Consider the following 21,860-nt stretch of genomic DNA (forward strand, 5'->3'; position numbering starts at 1 on the left):
ATTTGTAGCTTTAGCCCAGTATAACTCATTTAGGTTAGTGTGGGACTGAATTTCTTTTCTAAATGTAGAATAACTCCTTTAGATGTTTATTATGGTTTATTCTTATCCATCCATTCATAGTTTATTCCTTATAAAGAAAAAAAAACTAAGTGCATAGTGCATTCCTGCTTCAGCATTCATGTAGTTCTTTGTTGTGCCTTTCTGCTTTCTGATGGCAGTGTACAGATATGTACCTTTAATTGTCCTGTTCTGTGATATATATATATATATATATATATATATATATATATATATATATATATATATATATATATATATATATGTGGATATATATATATATATATATATATATATATATATATATATATATATATATACAGTATATAAGTAATCCCTCTAATATCCGAACACCCACTATCCAAACATCCCCACTAACCAGACATAATCATCCCGGGATCCAATATTCCCAAAATGGTCCGAAAACCGCAAAAAATTAGAAAAAAAAAAAGATTTTTTCCCGCCCGTAATTTGAACTTGGTGCGCAGGGCGCGGGACGGCTTTGTTGTGGCGCGTCATTCCTCCGACATCCTCTAGAGCGCCCCTGCATCCTCCCCACTTTCCGCCTGTCTCTTGTCGCGAGTGAACGCTTGTCGTCATGGCTGCCCACGTGCTCGCTTTTGTGGTGGTGCCTTACCTGCTGCAGGCACTCCTGCTGCTCTCGTGCCTCTCCTTCATGTGTGTGATGATGGCCCCGCCACCTGAGAAGAGGAAGAGAATGGTGTTGACTCTGGAGAAGAAGTGGGAGATATTGGAGAAAGTAGATGCGGGGTGGTCTTTTTCACGCATCCTCCTCGAGTTTAACCTGGCCCGATCTACTTTGTTTGATATTAAGAGATCCCAAGACAAATTCATGCAGTACATGGCTGACTTCTCGTCAAGAAGCAAACGTAACGTGGAGAGGAAGGTGATGTTTACTCCTCAGTTTGCTGAAGTCGACCGCTCCACATTGATTTGGTATCAACAGCAGCGTGCTGCTGGTGTGATGGTACGTGGTACGGAGCTGAAGCCTGCTGCAGAGAAGTTCACCAGGCTTCACGACGCCCTAGACTTCAAGGCATCCGAGGGTTGGCTCTTCGCGTTTAAGTTACGGCATGGCCTTACCAACAGTAAGTCTCATGGCGAAGCTTTGGACGCTAACGAGGATGGAGTTGACAAGTTTCAGTACAAGGTGAAGGGCTTGATCGACAGGGAGGGCCTCACTCTCGGTCAAGTCTACAACGCTGACGAAACTGGTTTATTCTATCGTTCTTTGCCAACGAACACTCTAGCCAAGGAGACGGAGAAGTGTGTACCTGGCCGCAAGCTCTCCAAGGAATGGATATCTGCTTTGTGTTGTGCCAATGCTAGTGGTATGCACTGGCTTAAGCCCGTTATTGTTGGCCGTGCAAAGCAGCCTCGGTGTCTTCGTGGGGTGATGGATGTCCTTCCTGTCGTCTGGTACCATTCTTTGAAGGCATGGTTCACAGCCCAGATCTTCAAAGACTGGTTCCACTGCCATTTCGTCAAGGTCATACATTACCAGATGGAGAAACTGGGAATCCCACGCGACCAGATAAAGGCTCTCCTTCTCCTCAACAATGCACCTGCCCACCCGTGAGACAAGGACTTGGTGGCTGAGAATGACCGCATTAGGTACATGTTTCTGCCACTTAATACGACTGCTCTCATCCAACCAATGGACCAAGGAGTGATCATGGCAACGAAGCGCCTATACCGCCGGAAGTTCCTGGACGAGGTGATGGTTGTTCTCGAGGACGAGGACGAGCGCAGGGAGGGACAGGACACGTGAGGTCAGCGGACTTTGGAAAACCTTTGCTGCTACAACATCAAGTCTGCCATTTACAACTGGGCCAGTGCATGGAAGGAATCTCTGTCAAGACTCTAGAAAATGGTTGGTCTCGTCTGCATCTCGGAACGGATGTGGAGTACGATTTCCTAGGTTTTGACGTGGATGACTTCCTTGCACGTCTGCATACGCACGGCGACGATGTTGATGTGGACGACGTGCGTGAGTGGTTGGATGACGACAAGGGCAATCCTGGGTATCAGACCCTGTCTCATATCGAAATCGCATCTTCAGTTGCAGGTGTCAGTATCCAGCTTGAAGATTCCAACGAGGACGGCGACGATGATGCGGACTCCTTTCAGCATGACAACTCCAGTCATCCCCAAGCTGAGCGCACTCCGGGAACACCTAGAGTTTGTTCTGGACTACCTGGAACACCCGGACTGCGACAGGGAGATGGGGCCCTTGGGATGTGTGGAGGAAGTGTGTGCTTTCAGACAGCGCATCATAAATCGTCAGAATCATCGTTCCTTGCGTCAATCAACCATTGACAGCTTTTTCAGGCCCGTGACTCCCGTTATGCCCAGCCCTGGCTCCACTCCATTGCCTCCCCAAGACAGGCCCTCATGCTCTGAGCCACAGCCCAGCACATCAGCCACGGTGGAGTCACCGCTCGACGTGAGTTTGTGTCTGTCTTCAGAGTCGTCTGCAGTGGGTACGCCATCACCACGACCCAGTGACGCACCCCTAGGTCACCTCCCTGTGCTACTCTCAGACTCTGACAGTGATTAGACGCCAAGAACTTCTCCACTAGACCACACGGGAATTTACAATGTTGTGCAGTGAAAAAAACAGTGCATTGTGTTAAGGATTTACAGTTATGAGTGAAAAGACAAACACTTTTTGGACTAAATTTAGCGTAAATTAACTTGTGTGTTTTTTATTTAGAAAATGGTTATAAGATTGGAAAGACTTAAAGTGCAGAGTGCAACACTTATTAAGTTACAATGGAGCATAAGTTAGACAAGAGTGCGCAATGTGAAGAGAATGGACTTCTGAGTGCGAATGACTTAGTTCAGTGCAAGACATCATGAACAGCGTACTGCAAGTGCTTCAGGAAATCCTTCTTACTGTCAGAGACTGAGAGGAGGCAGTTATTCATCGAGATGGCCATGGACTTGTTGTAAGTAGGCAGAATGTTTCATACTGTACTCTACTGTATTTTCCATACTATACTTACCTCAAACACCTCATTTCACTCTTTTATGTCCCTTATTGGTGAGAATATGCTATGTCTTAGGTGCTATGCATGTGCCGTAGGGAGGTGTTTTTCTGAGTTAGGCTAGGTTAGGGTCCATAACTACCAGTCCAGGAGCCAGGGACTTGTAGGTACCCAGAATGTTGAATATTGTATGAAACTACCTCAAAAACCTCATTTTATGGTTCTTTTGCATTTATTTCAGTCATTTATGTCCCTTATTGGTGTGATTTGGGTCTTAAATAGGTGCTATGCATGTCCAGAGGGAGTTGTATAGGTGTTTTTCTGAGTTAGGGTCCATAAGTACAAGTCCAGAAGCTGGAGCCCAATATCCGGACAGGACCACTATCCGGACATGCCTGTGGCTCTATTACGTCGGATATTGGAGGGATTACTGTATATATATATATACATACACCCACGCAAATTGACATAGGACCTATGCACAGAATTGCTAGTGAAGAGTTGTCTGTCATTACTTTGTGTTTCCACCTCTACGAAGTGAATTTTTTGGGCAAGAAGTAATTGGCAACTCCTCTGGTGTTGGCAGGAGGTGGTGAAACACTCAGCATGTCAGTGCTTGCCCAGAAGCAAGTGGGAGTATATGTTCCCATTGCTCCAAGCTTGCACCTCGTTCTTTTCGTGTACATTACTGTTTGCCCTGTTATTTTCCTAGAGTCGAGTTGTCATGCCTGGAAAGTACAGCTCAAGGGATGAGAGGGTCCATATCATTGCGTGGAGGCAGGATAATGCCCCTATCAACACGATTTATGAACGTCCTGGACGCACGAAGTCAACCGTCATGAAGATTCTTGTTGCAGCGCGCGGCCTACCACCTGATGTCGTACCAGAGCACAAGCATGGCGGTGGAAAGAAGAGGACGACTTTCAGGTGTACAGATACGCTTTTGAGGAGGGAAGTAATCAAGAATCCTTGACTGACAGCAGCAGAATTGAAGAGAATGCATCCCCATTTGTTACAAGACATCTCAGTTCGAATTATCCAACACCACTTGCAGAAGGAGCTGGGTTTCCCAAGCAGCACTGCAACCAAGAAACTGCTTCTCACTGACTGCATGAAGAAGCAACGCATTCAGTTTGCCAGGAAGTATGCACACTGGACATCGGATGAGTGGAGAAATGTTATGTTTTCCGATGAAAGCACATTTCAAGTGTTCCAGGTGCGTTCTGCCAAGGTTCATCGCCCTGCCTCCCGTACTCGATATGACCCTGCATACACTGTGCCGACTGTTAAGCACCCACAGTCAGTAATGGAATGGGGGTGTTTCTCAGGTGAAATGGGAAGGGGAGGCCTCTATTTTCATCCTAAAAACTTGGTGATGAATGGTGGCTGGTATATTCAAGTTCTGAAAGATCATTTGTTAAACTTTTTTGCTTTTCATGAGTGTGACTTCTTCATGCATGATTGAGCTCCATGTCACAAGTCAAGAAAGGTGACAAAATGGCTTCAGGATAATCAGATTGAGGTCCTTGAGTGGCCTGGCAACAGTCCGGATCTAAATCCGATAGAAAACTTCTGGACGAAGATGAAGAAAATCATGGCAGAGAAGAAGACACCCAATCTGGACAACCTCAAGACTGAACTGACAAATGTTTGGTGCAAAGAAATATCCTTAGATTACTTTAGAGATCTAAGTGATTCCATGCCAAAATGGATCCAACTGGTCCTGAAAAACAAGGGAAACATGATTTCATATTAATGAATGACATTTCATGAACAAACAGTGTGATATACTGTACTATGATTTCAGTGTTTTTTAATACTTTGTGGGGAGAGGTCTTAACTCAATTTGCAGTAGCTGTATATATATATATATATATATATATATATATATATATATATATATACATTGTTACGGAACAGAGAAAGATAATGTACACTTTAAGTGAGAATACTAAAAATCACTACTGTCCCGTAAAGTTCCAGGTTCAAAACAAAAGAGTTAGGTAAAATTACAAGTTAAAGTTTAATGCTCAAACTAACAACAAAACATTCAGGACTCATAAGGATAATGTAATGGCAAAAAAACAGGTTAAATATATGGTTAACTGCAATAGCCTCTATTAACATGAAATTAGCAAGAGTAAATTTACCTAAGTCAGCCCTGATAAAATGAAAATACACTGGGTAATGCTCAGTTAATGCAAGATAAATTATTACAGATCCAAAATAATATTAAAACTGGCTGACAAAATGAATCCTACATAAATTAAAAAAAAAAAACTCACTAGGCCTAAAAATTAACCCTATGCTACACAGCACAAGAAAAAATGCAACAACAGTTATACTCAAATTACACAGCTGCTAGATGGTTGGAGACTTCCTGAGCACTCACAACAATAACTGTATAGGGGAGGACAGAGATGTGAACAAAATGAGGAGTAGAACTAAGTGGCAATGATGCAGAGACTGAGCTCATTATATAGGGGCCAGCAGAGCTTGATACAACTTGTAAGAAGGACGCGCAAATGAAGCCATGGGGACAAAGAGTTGACAATCCCGCTCTGAACAACAGAAAGGACGACTTTCTCTACTATAACGGTAGAAGGGGGGGACTGAGGCAGAACACGCTCGTGATCAAACATGCAGCATACTGTGCGTTAAAATTACACAAAGGATGATGAAATCATAGGCTATGTAACACCTCCCCACAAAGAAAAAGAAATTTACAAAGGAAATTTCTTATTACTCTAAAACAATCTGTCTAAAGTCTAGATAAGCAATCTGCATTGACATTTTCTTTCCCCTTGACATGTTGTATGTCTAATGAATACTCCTGAAGAAGTAGACTCCATCTTGTCAATCTCTGATTTTTATCTTTAAACTTACTAAGGAATTTCAGTGGGTTATGATCGGTATAAATGACTATGGGGTCAAAACCAGAACACAAATAAAATGAAAAATGCTGTAAACCCAAAATCAAGGCCAAAAGCTCTTTCTCAATAGTTGAGTAATTCTTTTGAGGTGGAGTGAACTTCTTACTGTAATAAGATACAGGGTGTTCAATACCCTGATCATCCTCTTGCAGCAAAACAGCCCCAGCTCCTGTATCACTTGCATCAACAGCCATCTTAAAAGGCTTAGCAAAATTTGGAGTAGCGAGCACTGGCTGACTTAATAGGATAGCTTTAAGTTTGTTGAAAGAGGATTCACAGTTATCGGTCCAGACAAATTTAACTCCCTTTTTCAGTAGGTCTGTAAGTGGTGATACAAGAATTGAAAAGTTAAGAACAAATCTCCGGTAATAACCTACCATTCCCAAAAATCTTTGTAGCTCTTTCCTACTTTTAGGTCTGGGAAGATCATTTATAACCTGAACCTTAGCTGCTGGTGGTGCAACATGTCCATCACCAATTACGTACCCAAGGTACTGAACTTTAGCTTGACCAAACTCACACTTTGATAAATTAGCTACAAGATTAGCCTGATCTAAACGGTCAAGAAATTTACTGACATGGCATAGGTGATCTTTCCAGTTGTCACTGAAGATTAATACATCATCAATATAAACAACACACCCTGCCAAACCCTCTGTTACAACATTCATGAGCTTCTGAAAAGTGGCTGGTGCATTCTTCATACCATATGGCATTACGGAACATGCAAAAGTCTTTCCTAGTGTTACAAAACATGAGATCTCCCTAGCACATTCAGTCATAGGTACTTGCCAGTATCCCTTTAACAAATCAAACTTACTTATGTATCTAACCTTTCCGATCTTGTCTATGCAATCTTCCACGCGAGGGAGAGGGTAAGTGTCTGTTTTGGTTATCTGATTAACACGTCTGTAGTCAATGCAAAGCCGCTGTGACCCACCTGGCTTAGGGACTAAAGTGACAGGAGAACTCCACTCGCTCTGACAGGGCTCAATCATCTTGTGGTCCAACAGGTAGCCAAGCTCCTTCTGGATGAGAGGAACTTTCACTGGGTTCACACGGTAAGGAGGCAGTTTAATTGGCTTTGCGTCTCCAACATCGACATCATGCATCAACACAGTGGTTCTTCCTGGAGTGGCACGGAACACTTGCGGGTACTCCTGCAGTAATACCGAAAACTCCTGCCTTTCCTCGGGAGGTAGATGAGAAAGCTTAGTCTGGAGATGATTCATGATATCAGGATTCTTCCCCAAACTATCACTCAGGTTCATACTGCATGGGAGAGCTTCACTTGCAGACTCGGGTGGAACAGCTACAGTGCAGACTGGATTATTTTCGTCCCGCCTGTGATATAACTTTATCATGTTGATGTGACATAGTTGCTTGTTCTTTCTACGATCTGGTGTGGCGATGACATAGTTGACATCACTGAGTTTCTTCTCCACGAAATAAGGACCACTAAACTTGGCTTGAAGAGGTTGCCCATGCACTGGTAGCAGAATCAAAACCTGATCTCCTGGCTGAAAGTGGCGTAACCTGGACTTCTTATCATACCAAGTCTTCATCTTCTCCTGAGCAGCTCCTAAATTCTCTCTCGCCAGCTGTAAAGCAGTGGACAGCCGTTCTTTGAACTTCATCACATACTCCAGCAGGTTGACGTCATCTTCCTCCGACAGCCAGCATTCCTTGAGTAGCTTAAGGGGTCCTCTTACTTCATGGCCAAACAGTAGTTCAAAAGGTGAGAAGCCCAGTGATTCATTTGGAGATTCTCTTGCGGCAAGTACAACGAATGGAAGACCTTTATCCCAGTCTTTCTGATGTTCCAAACAGTATATCTTGAGCATCGATTTGAGTGTTTGATGATATCTCTCCAACGCTCCTTGGGTCTGGGGATGGTAAGCTGAAGATGTGATCTGGGTGATGCCCAACTCTTTCAGAGACTGCTTGAAAACATTTGACATGAAATTACTTCCTCGGTCTGACTGTACCTCCTTGGGCAGACCAAACTTTGTGAAGAACCCTAGCATTTCCTTAACCACGTTCTTTGCTGAGATATTTCTAAGTGGAATGGCTTCAGGATAACGAGTAGCCATATCAATCAGGGTCAACACATAAGAAAATCCTGAAGAAGTCTTAGGAAGAGGGCCCACAATATCCACCAACACACGGGTGAATGGCGCCTCAAAAGGAGGAATGGGAACTAGAGGTGCAACCTTTTCTGTCTGATTACACTTCCCCACAACTTGACAGGTGTGACAAGACTTACAATACCAGGAAACATCCTTGAAGATACCTGGCCAGTAGAAGTGTTTCAAAATGCATGCCACAGTCTTCTTCACTCCAAGGTGTCCTGCCAAACTGGAATCATGAGCCACTCTAATGATATCCTGCCTACAAACGTGAGGGATGACAACTTGATGTACAACCTCCCATTCACAGTCGGCTGATGCTGTTGGGGGTCTCCACTTCCTCATAAGTACTCCTGACTTTACATAATAACAAGTAGAAGCACCAGCTGACTTTTCTTCACTGTAAGCAGAGTTAGCTAGACCTTTCAACTCAGGGTCAGCAACCTGCAACTCAACCAACTCTTGACGAGACAAATTATCAACACTACGGGGTACTGCCTCATCTGGTGAGTGGTCCAAATTAGCAAGAAAAGTGTCAGCTAGGATAACATCATCATCATCATTATCCTCTAAATCACCAGTAACTTTAGACTTAGCCCTAGTGACAGCACATGCAGGGAACACATCAGGGACACCACAATCCTGGGCCGCAGCCACTGGCTCACTAGACAACTGAGGAGCTGGACACACTTGACTTCCACCAATATCATTTCCAAGTAGGAAAGTTACACCTGACATTGGGAGTGTCTCAACCAACCCAACCATAACGGAACCATTAACAAAACCAGACTCTAAATTCACTCTGCACAGAGGGACAGAGAAGTAATTATTCCCTACACCTTGTAAGCTTACAGTTTCATCAGAGGAATTAACATTAGAGCCTAGAACACTGGTCAGCATAAGGGATTGGCAAGCACCTGTATCACGATATATTTTAACTGATTTCCTGTCATTACTGTCCAGAGGACTGACAAAACCATCAGACAGGAAATTAGCACATGAACTCTTGAGAGTGTCACCCACGTTACTGCTCAAAGAGGAGCTCCATCATGAGAATTTAAGTTACCCCTCAAAGCAGGTTCAGTTAACTCAGTTAAAGAATTCTGGGAACTCTCAAGAGTGGACACTAGACCAATTGACTGAATATTTAAAGACTCCTTTTTGTTCACATCACGCTGTCTCCTGAAACATTTCTCCGTAGTATGACCAAGCTTACTACAATAAGTACATTTACTTTTCTGAAATCTAGAGGTGAAGCTGGTATTTACTTCCTGAGAAACATCATCTTTATTCTCTTTCCTGTTACCTGTACTCTGAGTAGAGGCAACGTACTTACTCTCAGCTTTCCCTTTTTTCTTTAGAATATCTCTTGTGAGTGAGAACATATTCATCAGCTAAAACTGCAGCATCAGACAAATTATCTATTCTTCTCTCATCAAGATATAGGCTTACATCTTTATTAATACACCTCTTGAAGTCCTCCAGCAAAATCATCTGCTTAAATTTACCAAAATCAGAATTCACATTCTTAGAATTTAACCACTGCTCTAACAGATCTTCTTTGATTTTTGCATACTCAACATGGGATTGCTTATCTTGCTTGTAAGTTGTCCTAAATTTTACTTGATAGGCTTGAGGAACAAGCTCATAGGCCTTAAGAATCAAGCTCTTAACTACATCATAATTATCAGATTGATCCTGAGGCAAAGATGCATAAGTTACTTGAGCTTTACCGGTGAGAACAGTTTGAAGGAGTACTGGCCAATACTTTTTGGGCCAATTAAAACTGTAGCTACCCTCTCAAACAACTGAAAATACTTTGTTAAATCAGATTCATTAAAAGGAGGGACAAGTTTAACATTTTTAGCCACATCAAAATCATCAGAGCTAGATGATCCAGTTCCACCTTGTTTCATGCGATACTCATGGTCTGCCTGAATCCTGGCAAGTTCAATTTGTGCCTGTATCTGTGCCTCCTGAATTCGAGCCTGAGACTCCGCCTCCTTAGCATTTGCCTGAAATTCAGCCTCCTGAATACGAGCCTGAGACTCAGCCTCCTTAGCACGTGCTTGAAATTCAGCCTCCTTAACACGAGACTCCACCTCCTTAGCCTGAGCCTCCTGCAGGGCTAGCTGTAACTTAGCTAATTCAATCTGCGTTTGCTCATTTGGAGGAGTTACATTAAACAAGCTTTCATTAATCATGTCAACAATTTGATCTTTAGAATGATGAGAGCGAACAGCAATTCCCAATTGTTGAGCAACAAGCTTAAGTTCATTCTTTGTTCTGTTTTCTACATCACACACTGTTTGCACATTTGACAAAAAATCTTTGGCTTCATCAAGTGTAGTAATAGTAGACATCATGAATAAATCACAGTCACAAAATATCAAGCAATATCCTTATGATAATATCCTGAATATCCTGATATGAGGTCGCCAAATTTATGTTACGGAACAGAGAAAGATAATGTACACTTTAAGTGAGAATACTAAAAATCACTACTGTCCCGTAAAGTTCCAGGTTCAAAACAAAAGAGTTAGGTAAAATTACAAGTTAAAGTTTAATGCTCAAACTAACAACAAAACATTCAGGACTCATAAGGATAATGTAATGGCAAAAAAACAGGTTAAATATATGGTTAACTGCAATAGCCTCTATTAACATGAAATTAGCAAGAGTAAATTTACCTAAGTCAGCCCTGATAAAATGAAAATACACTGGGTAATGCTCAGTTAATGCAAGATAAATTATTACAGATCCAAAATAATATTAAAACTGGCTGACAAAATGAATCCTACATAAATTAAAAAAAAAAAACTCACTAGGCCTAAAAATTAACCCTATGCTACACAGCACAAGAAAAAATGCAACAACAGTTATACTCAAATTACACAGCTGCTAGATGGTTGGAGACTTCCTGAGCACTCACAACAATAACTGTACAGGGGAGGACAGAGATGTGAACAAAATGAGGAGTAGATCTAAGTGGCAATGATGCAGAGACTGAGCTCATTATATAGGGGCCAGCAGAGCTTGATACAACTTGTAAGAAGGACGCGCAAATGAAGCCATGGGGACAAAGAGTTGACAATCCCGCTCTGAACAACAGAAAGGACGACTTACTCTACTATAACGGTAGAAGGGGGGGACTGAGGCAGAACACGCTCGTGATCAAACATGCAGCATACTGTGCGTTAAAATTACACAAAGGATGATGAAATCATAGGCTATGTAACAACATATATATATATATATATATATATATATACACTCCATCCTCGAGTGCCGCGGGCAATAGGGACTGGACAAGGACCGTGGTACCCAAATCCACGTTACCCAGACCATATGTTTGCATGTATAACAGTACAATGTGTTCTGGCCTCTTTCCAAAACTCACTTTTACCACTTCTTACCAACCTACCCTGCATAAATTACTCCCTACTTATTCCCACGATCAGGTAAAACACTGAAAGAGATTAATAAAAAACATGAATGGTATGAGAAAGGCATTAACAAAATAGGATGGGTACCCTTGCGATGTTGCCAAACTCTGCAGCACTCTCCCCTCGCCCCCCACCCACACTATTGTTGTCATTGTTATGTTGTTGCTGTCCCTGCACATCCCTCTTCAACATCAAAGTCGATTCCTTCGAAGTCCAGGGCTAAAACAATGGAGCTGACCTCGATGTCTGGTGTAACATCATCATTGGCATTAGCAAGATGCGAGTCGTCGTCGGCAATGGCGAGGCCTGCCGTCTGGCCCGGAAATAACTGGGGCTGTATTTATCATAGTGGCCTTCCCCATTCACAGTAGTCCGTTCCCAAGCTCTAAAACACAGCACAATTGTGAGACGTTCCTAAGAGTTATCATAGTCTAATGAAAGCCTCGAACATTGCTATCGGTGAAGGAACGCTAAGGTTAGCAGATATATGAAAGCTACACAAACAAGTTGAGATTGACATCATTACGCAACAGGAAAATAAAATGTTACCAGTAATTCAATAAATGTTTGATTATAATAGCAAATTCATCATAAAACTTTTTTTGTCCACGGCTGAAAACATAACTACTGATTCCCAATTATCTTAATTCCTTCTCTACCTACTATCAAAGTCTCTACTCTCTCGTTGAAATAATATGTTTGCATGTATAACGGTACAATGTGTTCTGGCCACTTTCCAAAACTCACTTTTACCCGTTCTTACCAGCCTACCCAACATAAATTACCGCCTACTTATACCCACCACCAGGTAAAACATTGAAAGAGATGGAACTATTGTCCTATTTATTAAGAACATAAATGGTATGAAAATAGTATTAACAAAAACAAAAGTGTACTTTTCACAACAATAAATATTCATATTTTCATATCAAATAAAATCGTTAGGCAGAGTACCCGTGTCTTACTGATATAGCTCTGGAGCACTCGCCCCTCTCCCCCCACCCCCACTGTTGTTGTCATTGTTAAGTTGTTGCTGTCCCTGCACATCCCATCTTCATCATCAAAGTCGAATCCTTCGAAGTCCAGGGCTGAAACAATGGAGCTGTCCTCGTCGTCAGGTGCAGCATCACCATCGGCATCAGCAAGGTGTGAGTCGTCGGAGGATGATGTATCTTGCGGCAGTGGAGAGGCATGCTGTCTGGCCCGGAAATAACTGGTGATGAGCTGCTGTTGGCGAGCACTGACCCTGTCATTAAACATGTCAGTGTAGGTCCTCAATGCACTCAAGACCATGGCCACACTGAGGTTTGCCCGTTCCTGGTTGGGGTCATTGTTGGTGATGGTGTGGGTCAGCTTTTCGATTATCTCCACCACCTCCCACAAGATGTGTGTGGGTGGCTCTCCTGTAGGCCTGCCATCATTCAGGTCGTCCTCCTCTTGTTCCCCATCCTGCTGCTCCTCCTCCAACTGATCCAACATTTCCTCGGTGTCAGGCTGCAGGTTAGGGGAGATGAGCTCATGAATGTCACCTGCATCCACTGACTCAAAACCAGCCACTCGTCTTGCTGCCTCCACTGCCCGGCTGACAGCCGCCTCCACTGCCTGCGGCTCACATGGCAACACCAACTTGTGACCTGGCAAGCCCTCTAACACGTTCCGCCAGGCGTGGTGGATCGTGGCTTGATTCACCTCCTTCCATGCAACTACTAAAGCATCCACAGCATCTTTTATATTGAAATTTCTCCAAAATTGGAAGACTGTCATGGCCTCTCTCGAAGCAGGAGTGGATGTATGGGTGGATGCAGATACAGGAGGTGGTGGAGAATCTCTGCTAGTCCCTGGTATAGGCGAGGATGATCGTGATGGTGGTGGTGGGGATTCTGCATCGGACATTTCCATGAGCTCTTCCTGGGTGTCTGTCGCTGCATCCAGCATCACAAACGTCCTCCTCGCATATGCCGACTTGAAAATACTGATCACCTCTTGGTCCAAAGGCTGAAGGAGAGAAGTGGTATTTGGGGGCAAGAAAACCACCTTTTGTTGCGATGCCTGTCAACCATAAGTCTTGAATGACCAGGTGCATTATCAAGTAACAGGAGAATCTTGAAGTCGAGATTCTTCCTGCGACAGAACACCTCAGTCTCTTTTACAAAACACGCATCAAACCACTGAAGACTGATGGCCCCAGACATCCACCCCTTTTTGTGACTCAACCAACGAACATTTAATTTACCCATGTCCGTATTACGGTAGGCGCAGGGGCGTTTTGAGCGGTGAATCACAAGGGGTTTAAGCTTGCACGTGCCTGAGGCATTGCACCCCAGGAGAACCGTGACCTGGTCCTTCGAGGCCTTAACTCCCCTAGCACTCCCCTCCTTCATGGCGATGTACATTTTTTTGGGCATTTTCTTCCAGTAAACACCCGTCTGGTCAGCGTTAAAAATCTGGTCTGCGGTGTAGCCCCCCTCTGTGATAATGTCTCTTAAGAAACTAGGGAACTCTATGGCTGTGGTCGTGTCGGCACCAGCGGCTTCCCCACTTATTTTAACACTTTTCAACTTACTTCTTTTCACAAAGGAAGACAACCACCCATTAGACGCTTTGAATGGAGGCGAATTACGGTAATTTAGTCGTTTGGCTACTTCAGCATAATAAAGTTTTGCCTTCTCTCGTATCATGCGGCCGTCAGTAGGGACGTTGTTCTTTCTCTGGCGCTCCACATAACGTCCTATCAGTTTCTCAGTCATCTTCAGGACAACATTACGAACTTTTACTACTGCCAGGTTCGCATCACTAGGGTTTCCTTGCACGATCTTCTTTATCTTCTCCCGGTCCTTCCAAATCGTTCTGATGGTGCTTTCATTCACGCCATGCTTTTTCGCCATTACTACCTGCCTTTTTCCTTTCTCTGACTCCTTTACTATCTCATACTTCTGTGCATACGTGAAGGTACGTCTCTTTCTCGGTGGCTGGGGCTGATCACGTGGCATGATTCAAGAGGCAATGTCCTCACTCAAACCCCCACAAAAAAGAAAAAAAATCTTGCGGCAGAGCACGGTCAGTACTAGATACAGCAGGAGAAAGGTTCTAAGTGATGATTTTTAAGCGGGATATGCTAGAATGCGGATGAAATTATGCTAGATTAGTATAAAATGCTAAGTCTCGTTTTCATGTTTTCAATACATTCGGTTTCTGTTATCTTCAAAGACTTATATAGTATTACCAGGTTGTTAACTGTATAAAAAAGGGAACAAAAAACCTTGCTGCAGAGCATGGGCAGTACTACCTAAGGCAGGAGAAAAGGTCAAAGTGACGATTCTAAGCGGGATATGCTAGACTGCGGATGAAATTATCCCAGATTGGCATAAAATGCTAAATCTTTCGTTGTTTTCAATACGTTTGGTTTCTGTTATTTTTAAAGATTGATATAGTATTACTAGGTTGTTAACTGTGTAAAAAAAAGAATAGAAAATCTTGCTGCACACCATGGGCAGTACTAGCTGAGACAGGAAAAAGGGCTAGAGTAACGATTTCTAAGCGGGAATTGCTAGATTGCGGCTGAAATTATGCTAGATTGGCATAAAATGCTAAATCTTTCATCGTTAATACGTTTGGTTTCTTTTTTTTTTTTTTAAGATTGATATGGTATGACTAGGTTGTTGACTGTATGCACTCATATCCTTAAGAATAAGTCTTTTGACAAAAACCATCATATTAATCATGCTTGTTAACTCGTACACGTCCACCCGCCACCAGTCGTGATTTCCTGGTAAAGTATGGTTCGTTTCACACTTTCCATTCATGATCATATTACACAAGTATCTGTCTTTTATGAGGCTTGTTAATTAATGTCACCTCTAGAATATTCCTGGGTTATAAGTGAAAAATTATTCCTTCAGATAATTCCGCTAGCGACTAAGTGATAAACATTGCTGCAATGGAAAAACTCATCTGGATATTTAGCGACTTTTTCACTGATTTAGCTGCCATCATCAACAGTTGCTGAATACATTCGTGGATGTAGCCACATCGTGGTTATACATTCACGCCCTTTGATAATTATTAGCAATACTATATGTATAACACAGCAATACCATATGCTATAAACTAAAGTCTACGCAAGGTTTATTACACACGGGAGTGAGGAGTAGTATCTGAGTAGTATAGATAGAGTAGTGTATGGCATAACAGCATCAGCCCTTGCTAACCTTAATATTTACTCTGATATCAGAAATATGCCAAAATAATTCAGAATTTCATAAACTTATCCCAAATTTAGTATGCTAACAACTATAATAAATCTGGTCTTGCTGGAAAGGAATACAGGTACCCCAATATAAACCAGCCAGCCATGGCCGTTTTGGCAGGTGACGTAACCACGCGCGCCTTTCAAATTTCGTCGTCAGGCCAGCTGACTTCCCGCGTGAGCTCGAGTTTTTCCGCGTGTGGAGAAATACCTATCGCATTATGCTGGCCGCGTTAGAACAAAAACGCGGTACTCAACCAGGTGTTACTCGAGGATTGAGTGTATATTTATACTGTATATTTATACTGTATATATATATATATATATATATATATATATATATATATATATATATATATTATATATGTATACTGTATATATATATATACTGTATATATATATATATATATATTATATATGTATATATATATATACTGTATATATATATATATATATATATATATATATATATATATATATATATATATATATATATATTATATATATATATATATTTATTTATATATATATATATATATATATATATATATATGAGGCGTCTAGAGCCACAGGGGCATCCCCACCAATATACTGGTTTTGAGTTAGGTAGGGGAGACAACAGGCTTAACCCTCTTCTCAGTGACAGCACTGGTTGCCATACAAGATTCGGCCTTCTGGACAGTGGTAGAGGTGCTCAAAGTCACGTGGGTTTGTCCATGCTGCCGGGCGAACAAATCAGAGCAGGCAGGCATCTAAGCCACACGCCCAAACCAATCAGCATTATCACTTTCTGCCACTCCCCCAGAGCAGCCAATCAGCAAGCTTGTGGCCCGCCCAGTGTGACGATGAGGCTTCCTTATCGTGTTCACTGAGGTGTATAATTATTACGTATTGGATTTTTACCCCATTTATCGTGGATTATTGGTGACAAGATGAGTTGTTGTTATTGGGGTTGAAGGAGGGGTGACAAAATGAGTTCATCACATAGTTACAGTGAGGAGGTGGTGCCAATAACCTCTCGTAAGTGTCAGAAGTGTGTGGAGAAGTGGAAAAAGGTAGAAAGGAAGAGGAAAAGAGAATGGTGAGGGGAGACAGCGGGAGGGGGCGTGGCACCGAGAAGGCAGAGTTGGATGTCGATCTCCTAGATGACGACCCCACCATTTAACCCCCCACTACCCCTTCTCAATTTACTTAAGCACTACACTACTTTTTTTTTTTTAGTGTTATTATTTCAATATATTATGGTAGAGGAAAAATAATAACTGCATTGATTACAGTTTTAGTTGTCAAAAACATGAAATTACAGTAATAATTATTCGTTTATTAATATTAAGTGAACTGGAATCTTCAGTTAATAAAGTTTTGTACATTAATACATTCGTTGATGTTTTTTCTGCTATGTTTTTAAATCCCTACAATATGTTATTATGCCCACTTATAAATTGGGGGTTTGGTTTACTGCCTATCTTGTGGTTACGGTTATTATTGTTTTGTTTTTTTGGCTTTACATGTAGAGCATAGGCACTGATGATCATTTTGATGCATAAAAGGTTTGTTTATTGCCTTCTGGCTATGACGTTACCATAAACACAACTTTAAAGCGTCATAACTCAAAAGTACATTTTGGCGCTGATGCCCCTTTGGTTCTAGACGCCTCATATATATATATATATATATATATATATATATATATATATATATATATATAAATATATATACTGTATATCTATCTATCTGTCTATCTACAGTAAAAGTCCAATATTTCGGCATCCAATTCCCCGGCAAATCTGACATTTCGGCAGTTTTGAGAAATAGTCCCATTTACGAAAATCTCCGATCGTTCGGCAGATTCTCCGATTTTTTTCGTCAGTCTTGAAATTCTCCATGAGGCTCGCCAGCTAGCTACCCGCCTTTACCCGCCTTAGTGAGTGAGATAGTGAAAGTGAGGGAACGAGTCTACCACTGCCATGAAGCTCAGAGGCTAGCTCTTTCTCCTATAGCATAAAGAGAGGACAAACATGTAGTGAGTCTAGCATGGGAAAGAGAATCTGTTTCGCCATTCTTCCGAGTTGTTGCCGTGCTGCTACCGACTTCTCTTCTTCTGTGTGCTTTGTGAACTTCGTACCGAAATACCTCTGAAATTACTATTCGAGTGTGCTGTAAGCACCGTAACATCAGACAGGAGCTTTGTAACACCTGAGTGGACCAGCCGTGTGTTGTGAACAGTATAAACATCTGCGTGCTTTGAAAATGGCCTCCACGTGTGGAAAGTTAACTGGTGTTAGCAAGAAGCGTACACATAAGATGTGGACTTCTTCCAGCATTAGCAGACTCCAATCAACCCCTTCTATTGTACATATGTAAATAAGGAACCTACTATAAGTTTTGGTAAGTGCATGTGAACTTGTAGGCCTACTGTACCATTACATTTATATACAGTATGTTCACTAATTTCTTTATTTTTCATATTCATGTATAGTACTGTATTCATTACAGTATTGTACAGTATCAAACAGTATACAGTACTCTCTCCAAACACATTTGTAATGATATGAGTAATGATGATAGTGTTCACCGAAACATGTAAGGTACTGAGTGGGTAGGGTTTTCGATAATTCGGCAATTTTGATATTTCGGCACTTGCCTGGTCCCATAGATGCCGAAAAATCGGACTTCTACTGTATCTATCTATCTATCTATCTCTATATATATATATATATATATATATATATATATATATATATATATACATATATACTGTAATCAGTTTGTGGCCACCCCAAACGGGATTGAGGCGTCTGGCAATAGATAGATAGATATATATCTGTCTATCTATCTATCTGTCTATCTATATATACAGTAATCCCTCCACTATCCGATGTAATAGAGCCAAAGGCATGTCCAGAAAGTGGTCCTGTCCGGATAGTGGGCCTCAGCCTCCTGGACGTGTACTTATGGACCCCAACTTAGAAAAACACCTATACAGCTTCCTCTGGACATGCATAGCACCTATTTAAGACCCAAATCACACCAATAAGGGACATAAAAGACTAAAATAAATGCAAGAGAACCAAAGAATGAGTTGTAGAAGTGAGTTTATACAATATTTAACATTCTATGTACTTACAACAAGTCTCTGGCTCCTGGACTGGTAGTTGTGGACCCTAACCTAGCCTAACTCAGAAAACACCTCCCTTCTGCACATGTATAGCACCTAAGACCCTATTCACACCAATAAGGGACATAAAAGAGTGAAATGAGGTTTTAGAGGTAAGTATGGAAATTACAGTACAATAAGAAACATTCTGGGTACTTACAAGTCCCTGGCTCCTGGACTGGTACTTATGGACCCTAACCCAGCCTAATTTTGAAAGCCACCTAAATAACTCCCTACAGGACATGCATAGCACATATTTAAACCTATTTAAGACCCTATTCACACCACTAATGGACATGAAGCTTGAAATGAACGAGAAGGAACCAAAGAATGAGGAATTAGAAGTGATTGTACCTCATCCAGGGTAATTACAGCACGTTTGTGGCCGCCTTTTGTAAGGTTTTGGCAGTGGTGAAAATGCTCTTGAAGCACATACAGTAATCCAGTGTTGTGCTGCACTTATAGTAATTCTTTGCACTGTGAGTTATAACTGTTTAACACTGCACATTGTTAATTGCACCAGGCCAGATTCAACTGCCTTTTGCACTCCACAGCTAATCCTTTGCACTCTAAATTCTAATTTCTTAACACTGCACAACATTGTAAATTCCCGTGTGGTCTAGTGGCGAGGTATTGCAGTTTATTCTCTGTTTATTCACAAAAAAAACGAGCACGTGTGGCTCCCATTACGATGTGCTACATCCGCGATCAAAGTTAGGCAATAACTGTTTAGGTGTTGCTGAGGGGGAAACTGAGTTGCCAGATTGCAATGGCCACATTACCAAACTCCTCAATTTTCTTTACCAAATTTAACATTTCATTACCAAATTTGTAAAGCTAGCATTTATGTTTCACTAATTATACATACAAGTGGAAATACATGTAATCACTCTTCTCATAAGTAACAGCATGTTGGTTATTTTCACGCTATGTACGTTAGCAGATTAATCAGAGAGAGCAAACAATCCACCATATCCATCCTTTGTATCATCATACATGTGACAAATCAGTTTGATGATGCATTACTCTGATTCATTACCAAACGAATTTTTCATGATTAAATTGGCCCACATTTGGTAATGAAGAATACCAAATAGCAACCCTGACAGGGGAGGGGGAGGGGGGAGGGGGGGAGGAAGGAAGGGGTGAGGGTCTGTGGTGTAACAGCTGTTCGGCGCTGCATGGCAATTTCAAATTACGGGTGGGAAAAAATTCCTATTTTGGGGGGAGTTTTTCTTTTTTTGGCCATTTTTGGGTTCCTAAGATCCAGCCCCACAATGTCCGGTAAGTGGGGATGTCCGGAAAGTGGGCATCCGGATAGTAATGGGATTACTGTATATATATATATATATATATATATATATATGGAAGGGTGTGTGAAAGGAGGAAATTGAAAGTAAATGAGAATAAGAGTAAAGTGATGAAGTGTACGAGGTTGATAGATGGTAGGGGGATGAATATAGTTTTGAATGGTGAGTTGCTTGAGGAGGTAGATTGTTTTAAATATCTAGGGTCACATGTTGCTGTGGATGGAAGAATAGATGCAGAAGTGAAATTTAGAATAAATGAAGTGGGAAAGGTGCTGGGAGGAATGAAAAAAGTATTTAAATGTCGTTCACTTAGAATGGATGTAAAGAGAAGGCTGTATGAGGGTGTTGTGGTACCGACTGCATCATATGGGGCTGAAACATGGAATATGGGTGTAGCAGAGAGGAAAAGTTTGAATGTAATGGAGATGAGATGTCTGAGGAGTATGTGTGGAATGACGCGTATGGATCGAGTGCGAAATGATGAAGTGCGAAGGAGAACTGGAGTTGTTCGGGAGATGGCTGGTAGAGTTGAGCAGAGGGTGTTGCAATGGTTTGGGCATATGGAGAGAATGGATCATGAGCGATTGGTGAAAAAGATAACTAGATCTGATGTGAGAGGTGTAAGGCTGAGAGGAAGACCATGAATAGGATGGATGGACAGTGTGAAGAGAGCGCTGGATGCGAGAGGGATGTCTGTTGAGCAAGGAAGAGTGGCTGTGCGCGACAGAAATAAATGGAGAGAAATTGTGAATGAATAAGTGATGACGCAGCCCTGAGGGGATATTCTCCCGCATTTGGTCTGATCAGCTAGTCAGGTCAGGTGCGGGTAAGGGGATGGGTCTGTTATGATGTGGCAGGGGTAAATCAGTTCTGCTGTCGGGCCCTGCTGCGGATGTCACTGATTCCATTGCGCAGTTGACCCTTGTGCGGTGTGATGCGGTGAGGATCTGTCCGTTCTCGCCTTTGGAGCTAAGATGCGAATGAATGTGTTTGAATGGATGAGTAAATGGAGAGTGAGTCGTCCTGTCTCAGCTACCTCCCTTTCCTTGGGGGAAGCAGCCTAGGTATATAGATAGATAGATATATATATATATATATATGTATATATATATATATATATATATATATATATATATATATATATATATATATATGTATATATATATATATATATATATATATATATATATATATATATATATACATGTATATATACTAGTATATATACTGTATACAGTACCCTCGCGTCCAACACGGTAATATTGCCATGCATGGGTCCCGTGTTGGACCAAAAACGTGTTGGACAAACAACAGAGCTTATGGGGAAAAATAAATTATGTCAGCAACCCTAGGAAAAGTCACCCTAAGTACCAACCATATACCTATACATATGTTGGTACTCCTGTAATTATAATAAAGGGTACTGTACTATGAATGATAACTAACCTTTTAGGACGGTGTTGGTGGGCTTGCTGGGAATGGAAGGTGATGTCCGAGGCTGTATGTAGTCCTACTAGGTCCCTTGAGGATGGCTGCTGGTGTCACTAGTGGATAATGGCTGCTGCTTCCCC

At 41.7% G+C, this 21,860-nt stretch overlaps 1 protein-coding gene across 1 annotated transcript in view; it reads left to right on the forward strand.

The window, feature by feature from the left end:
• The window catches only part of LOC145415053 (uncharacterized), a 680,222-nt gene that overhangs the window by 393,304 nt on the left and 265,058 nt on the right, over window positions 1-21,860 (forward strand).

Source organism: Coenobita brevimanus, chromosome 101 (assembly GCF_032717465.1).
Source record: "Coenobita brevimanus isolate Jiangsu-jjx chromosome 101, ASM3271746v2, whole genome shotgun sequence".
In the NCBI taxonomy this organism is placed as follows: domain Eukaryota; kingdom Metazoa; phylum Arthropoda; class Malacostraca; order Decapoda; family Coenobitidae; genus Coenobita; species Coenobita brevimanus.